Raw genomic sequence first — 7,462 nt, forward strand, 5'->3', positions numbered from 1 at the left:
CTACATAAAATGGAAAGGCTGAGTGGTATTAAGATCCATATTGACAGAGTGGAATCCCATAAGCACCTCAGTTCTCTGCGTATGTCAAATATTCCTCTAGGTGCGGATCATTCAGTTTTATTACCTTGCTTTAAAATTCAATTGCACAAGAGATTTAAGTCTTTTAGTGGAATAAAGCACACACACACATACATACTTACACACATTCTCAGGAGGTATTATTACTGACAAAGTGAAATATATGATTAAAGGACCAATCCTTAATATTTGTGACCACATAAATTTGAGTTAAATCCACAGATATATTTGAGTTAAAGGTACTTTAACTTGAATATTTTAATTTTGTATTTTATACCTGTCATTTTAGAGGAAAATGTAGCACTTCACATTTTCAAGTACTTTACAAATGAAGATTTTACATACAAAACAAATGAAGAGCTTATAAACTATGAAACAATAGTATAGATTAAACTACTCAACAGTGTATAAAACACTTACATTTAGATTAATCTCAGCCAACTACAACATTAAAGTGCTGTTTATACTTGCATGCATCAGTAATAGTTAACTAGTAAGACAATATATGATCATTTAACACTTTTGGGGGCATTTTCTGTGTCCAGTGTTTTCACTTTTGATGCTTTTAGTTCATTTAGGTGATAATACTTATGCACTTTTATTTACCAATAAGTAAGATTTTGAATGCAGGACTTTTAAATGTAAACAAACATCAGAAAACAATAAATAAAATTTAGTTGAGAGAAAACAGTCTCACCACGAGGCCCAGTTAAAAGCTGTTCTGAAGCTTTCGATCATATCACATGATCTTCATCACATGGAGTTTTTTTCACTTCCATCTTTCTGAGTGCTTAAAAGGGATATTTTTTTGAAGTGGTGTTGCATGAGGTACTTATCAGTGTGTTACCTACAGTAGAGGGCAGGCGACACACTCCCAGTTTGTAGAAGCAGCAGGACTGCTGGTGTAGGATGCTAAGCAATATACTGCTGTAAACTGTAAAATACAAAGCATATTTTAGCCACCTACAAGAGGCCCGCCAAAATTAATCAATGTCATTTTAAGTGTATATTTGCTATATTTGAAATATTTTTACCACTTTACCTCAGTGTCATACAGCCTTTTCTCTGATGGGAAACATTTTTATCTTGCAGAATCAGGGATTGTTTAGTTTGTTAGTGTTAATGTGTGGCTTTGTTGAATATGAGCTAACCTTTTAAAACACAGAAGCCACACAATATTACAAACAAACTGACTGATTGAGGCAGCAGTAGACCAGCAGCTCCCCAGAGAGAGAGAGTGATACTTTGCTTATATTAAAAAAACGCTGTCAGACAGCAAGGTAAAGTGGTAAAATATTCTACATAAGGCCTCTGCACCTCCAGTCTGGTGGTGTACCGACTGTCGTCTACTGACTGACCATTGATAAGTGCCTCATGCAACCTCACTTCAAATAATCAAAATGACCCCTTTAAGGACTTCTCACCCATTCAGACTTAAATCTGAGGTTCAAAGTTCATTCTGGTCGAGAAAACAATCTCAACACAAAGTCCACTGTAGTTCAGTCCGCGAAAATAAAAGGCTTGCCCATCCATTTGGAGGATGATAAGGGGTGCCATTCTTTGGAGGATTTAGTGTCTCACTGAAATAAGAAAATGTACATTTTCTGTTATGTATTTGTATTATTTATACAGACAATGATTCTATGCTCCTGGTCAATGGAGAAAAATGGAAGTTATATTTAAAAAAATTATATTAAAACCTCAGAAGCTTTAAAATCTGAACAGGGGAGCCATGGCCACCACTGTTGGGATCTCATGTTCCTTTAACTTATGTATTTTCATTTGATCTTGCATTGCAGTGTTGCAGCACTTGTAATACATTTCAGAAAATAAAACAGTTTGCACACCCAGTCGGCTACATAATTTATGCTTCTGAAGCAATGAGGGAATAAATATGCCTTTTGAACACACATTACAGAGGCATGGCCTGACAAGTAGCAGTTTTATTTTTCCTTTTACATACCCTATATAGAATGTAATAAAACTCCCCCTCAAGACATTTAAATTGCTAATCACCACATAGCTTTAATATCATAGAGACAATAAATTATTTAGACAAATGTCCATTCGGCATAATTCATTAACTCTCGCTCAAATCCCTCTTTATTTCCAATCTGTCCAACCTTGAAACACTTTAAACCAGTGATGTTAAATGAGATAAAATCATAATTATGGCAGCAGCGTCTGTTATTTAAACCAGATCAAGGACAAGACAGACTGCAGGGATGGAGGGGTGTAGCATGGATAGCCATGTAGTCGTAGGAGGAGTAGGAGAGGGCTGTAAATAGGCCAAATCCTCACAGACCCTTGGCATTTTGTGGAAGGTGTATTTTAAACACACAAACCATGAATGTCTTTATGAACTAGAAACTAACCATTTTCATGCCCAGACAGGAGAAATATCAAAGAACATCGAGGCCTGTCGTGACCCTTTCAACTGAATTCAAAGACATGATCACTGATGTTGATAAGTCTATAAAGTAGTAGTATTTTTCAGCCTGGACATTAGTTTTTTGCATGTTTTTGTGTGGAACACATCACTATAGAGATACACTTTTTTTTTTCTTAAGTACAACACATTTTGTTTAACCACAAGCAGCTTGCCCCTATTGCCCTCACCAAACTTACCAGACTCCCTTCACAGAATTAGTCATTTCATCATCATAGAACACAATTCATTCAAACTAAATGGGAAGAAAATTATACTCACCAAAAACATCTTGGTTTGTCTTTCCACTGCTCCAGCAATCATCAAATGAGCCTGTCATGGTACTTTATCGTCTAACTCTGTGAATTAAGGGCAACCAAACCAGACTTGGTGATTTCTGGAACAGTGAGCCAAGATGGTTTTAGTGAGGTTGATCTATTTTGTTTCTGTCGAATTTCAATAAAGATGAAGGTGTTGATGAAGAAAATGACTGTTTTATCAGTGGAGTCTGGTGAATTTGGTATTAGTTGCTAAACAACTTGTAACAGTGCAGAGATAAGGGTAAGACTCATTAAGGTTGCTGGCAACACTTTAATTCATCTGTGTGTCCTCCACAATGTTTGCCACCACAGATATTGTTCTGTTGCCCCAAAATACCCTGGCTACCATGGCTAGAATTTATTCACTTTGGGGAAATTGGTATCTGTGACAGCAGATTATGTGCAAGGCATTTTATAGTGGATTGCTTCAGCAGCTAGCTAATGTTAGCTGCATAGAGCACAACTTTACAAGTCAATGACTGTATTTACAGATTTCTGTGAAACTGGCTTATATTTTAATGGAGAAAATGCTTTCTGGTATCCTCAAGCTTTTTGCTAACTCATCTGCTGTTAACCGCTAACTCCGGTTAGCTCGATTAGCCATGCAGCCAGAAAGACCAGGAGCTCTCAGTCCATGAGGAGTGAGATATTGGACCTCTGTGTAGCTGGATGGCTGGGTGATGTTGCCCCCAATAGTTACTTAAATACAAAAACACAGACAAAATGGGGTCCAGGTTAAAAATATCAAAGCTATCCTTTAATTTTTGACTGCTAATACCACCACAAGTCGTCTTCCCCAGCTCATTCACACTGTTAGACTAAAAGAGGCCTTTTGTATTTTACAGTAACATCAACATTCATACAATTTGTCTGATAGCACCACTGGAGCCGAACGCAACCCAACGCAACACTGTTTACCATTTGTGCATTGGTATTTGGCCCTGTCCAAGCATTGGAGCATTTTGCGTCACTCTTGCATCAGTGAGCTTTGAATAAAGAAATAATGTTTGTCTTCTCTCCTGCGTGCGTCTTGAGCTACAAGTGTGAGCAAGACGTAGGTAAAGTGAGTGTTCAGACCAGAAACAATGTGCCTCAGAGTGTCTGTGACTGTGTGGTCAGCAGTGAAGGAGTCACTGATGTTATTCGATAGCAGGTCCAGATGACTTTGGCTGGGTGTGGACACCATGAAGAGGTGTGCTCGTGTGTGTGTGTGTGTGTGTGTGTGTGGTGGTGGATGGTGGCCAGAATAGCTGCCGTCTGTGTTTGTGCAGCAGCGGGCCAAGAGGAGCGTTCCTGCATCGTAGCCACAACCTTCAATGCCCTGCCCACGCTCAGCCACCTTAGCCCGGCTGCAGAAGCACAGGAAAACCACTGCAGGAATAACAAGTCCAAGATGTTGGATAAAATCAAGTCTCTATCCACAAAAGTCAAGAATCAACATGAAGAATGTCAATGTTTGCGCAGAGAGAGAGACGGGGAAAAAAAAGACATCTTAAAATATACATTTATTCAGAGCCTGTGCGAGATCAAACAGCAAAATTGATCTGCTCTTCCTTCAACCCTTGCTCTGCTCCCTCCCCTCAATTCCCCTTCTCACCAAGTATCGACTTTCCACACGGGCCATCGCCATGACGACTCCAGCCTGGCCTGCTGTCACCTCTCCGCAGGGCAGAACCATGACTATTATGGGATAGGGTTCATTTGAATGCCTTAGGCAAAGATGTGTTTGGAGGAAAGCACAGAGCCCCATTCACACACACACACACACACACACACACACACACACACACACACACACACACACACACACAATCATAAACTTCTCGTCTGGGCCCTCTTGTCTTACAGTAGTGAGCCACTGTTTCTCAGGGGCCCCCTTCAGACCACAAACTACAGACTAATCAAGGCCTGGAACGTGAGCCAAACCCATGCTACGATTCTCCAGGATCCTCTTGCATTGATCCAACAGGAAATAAGATTACTCACTGTGACCCATCAAATTTAATTATTCTGTCTAAAAGAAATTAGGTTTTTTTTTTTCAAAGGTAGAGGTGACCCAAATCTGAGGTGACAATTCAGTTAGCTTATGAAAAGTCTTGCCAGACAAAGGGAATTAACATGGATTATTGAGGATTTTAGTGACACAGAAAGCAGCAATTCTGAAAGTTAAACTTACCAGACTTACATTAATATACACAAAAGAAAAAAATCAATATGACAATGAACTACATGTTAAAGGACAAAGGTGGTGATATTATATATTTTTTGTTGTTGATAACAAATCCCATGAAAAGACCAAAATCAAGAATGAATTTCAATACTGTCTGACTCCCTCAGTCTGTCTGCCGCATATTTTTTTTATATTTATTAAATATAATTAAACAGGCCGAGTAAATAACTAAAAAAGTTTGGTACTGAAGTTTTAAATACTAAATGTTCCTCGACTACAAGCTGTTACAAGCAACTGTCATGTTATGTTTATTTTTTTGAGCCGTCTGTGGACAAAAGCTGCTGTGTTTCCACCACCATAACCACAAAATATAACTTCAAAAATAAGATTATCTAAACTAAAGAACCAACTAACTAAGAAAACTCTCCACCTGCTTCTTTTTAACTAACTAGGGTACTACTCACAGTAAATTTGCCTGGGAAAATGTAAACACAGGCTCTTCTGATTTACATGTTGTAAATCGTTTCATCTGATTTTGCAGGGAATCAGACCCGGGGACAGGAATTAAGAACAGTCAGTCTTCCCGCTGATGGCCTTGGTTGCTTATGTAGCTCATATAGAGGGATCAGTATTAAACTGACACTGTTTAATGAACACTTAAAAACTCCTTCTAATACATTTAAACCAAGCAGCAACCTGCAAAACGTAGCCAATGTGGAAGTGCCAAAAACTGCAGTTCCTCAAATGGCCACTGGAGGCAGACTCCTAAAGAGACTCCCATAGACTCCCATATTAAAATGCCCAGCTTTAAAGCAAAGGTTGGCCTATATAACATACCTATTTAAATCATATTAAAGCTTAAAGTAAAGGATAATTAAGGGTGTGTCCACTTTTAATGGCAGGTGGGTATTGTCACAGATGGCTAGCAATTAGCTAGCTGCTTCATTCGGCTGCAAAGTCAGAAACTGCCAAGATCGCAACTGCCAGAGCCACCACACTATGAGCTTCACAACAGCTCTTCAGAAACCTGTGGGTGATGTTATGGAGGCTCTTTCTACTAATTATTATATTGTATATGGTTTAAATAGGGTTAAATAGTCCATTTGTTGGGGACTATTTTCAGATGGGGACACACATTTGGTGCTCAAGTGAGTATTTAAAGCATCAGGAGAGTTTATATCAGGATACTTTACGTAGAATTGACTCAGAGTAAACTACTTTGTTGATTTTGGTCATAGGATGTCCAATTCAAAACTACACAATATCACCACACTTATCCTTTAATAGGAAGAACACACACACACACACAAACAAATGAACTTAGCATGTTTTTTGTATGATTTACAATTTTTATTCTATAATATTCAAATCTGTCATATGACCTGATATACATATTGCAGTTTATTACAACAACAAAACAAAACAGACACCTCCATCCCACCTGTAACCAAGAGGAGTCACCTCATCTATAGAGTGGCTCACAAATCAGGATTGTACTACATACATTATTAACCACAGAGAGACATTCATATAGATATTCAGGAGATATTTTTCTTTTCTGTCCTGCATCCTGTATGACATCCTGTCAGTCACCCATTCCTGAATAGGAGGTTCTCCAGGTTTCTTCTAGTTCCTGAGGATGTTCTGCTGTCCGATCATGATAGCAGTCTGTGTTCAATATTTCAGTGATTGGGGAAAAGCGGACAGCACTTTACAGTCAACCTAATAAGCTTTTTTTTTTAAGTTAAAAAAAAAGAAAACATATGGCCAAAGCAATGCATCATGGAAGTGCTGTAAACAGTTTCTCAAAAACAAATTACATGACAACAATAATAGTGAAAATAGGGACATTTTTACCTGAGTCATTCAAATATACTATACGGCATAGTAATATAAAAGAGAGGTTAGAAAAAGTTCAAAAGAAAAAAGTGATTCTTGAGAACTTTAAGGAGCGGATATAACGTCTTACTGGAAATATGTAACAAAATTCCAAGTTCATTTTATCAAGCAGTTGAGTACAGTTTAGAGACTACAGAGTCAAGTCCAAAAAACAATCCATTTGATGCCATAAGTGCAGAAGTGCTGTTGTGGCTGGACGGACGCTGGGTTTGGTCCAGTGGTGCAGATATGGATGCAACAGCTCCTGTGGAGGCACATCTCAAATTGGTCAGAGAAGAGGATCAATACCACCAGGAACAGATAGAGAGAATGATGGGCATCCCAGGCATCTCACTGAAGTAAATTACATTAGAAACTCAGACACTGATTCATGATGAAAAAAGTAGAGGACGGAAGAAAAAACAGCCAGAGGGGAGTTTTTCCAGGATAAGTTAGCTCTTAAATTTATGGACATTCAGTTCCAGAAACATCAGGTTAATGGTTGCGTAAAGTCTGTGCAAGTTTTCCTTTGGGATTTCCAATTTTGTTGGTTCTTCAGGTGTAGAGAATTTTGGAAATTAAATTTGT

This window comes from Lutjanus erythropterus, chromosome 3 (assembly GCF_056507025.1).
Source record: "Lutjanus erythropterus isolate fLutEry1 chromosome 3, fLutEry1.hap2, whole genome shotgun sequence".
NCBI classification, from domain to species: Eukaryota; Metazoa; Chordata; class Actinopteri; order Lutjaniformes; family Lutjanidae; genus Lutjanus; species Lutjanus erythropterus.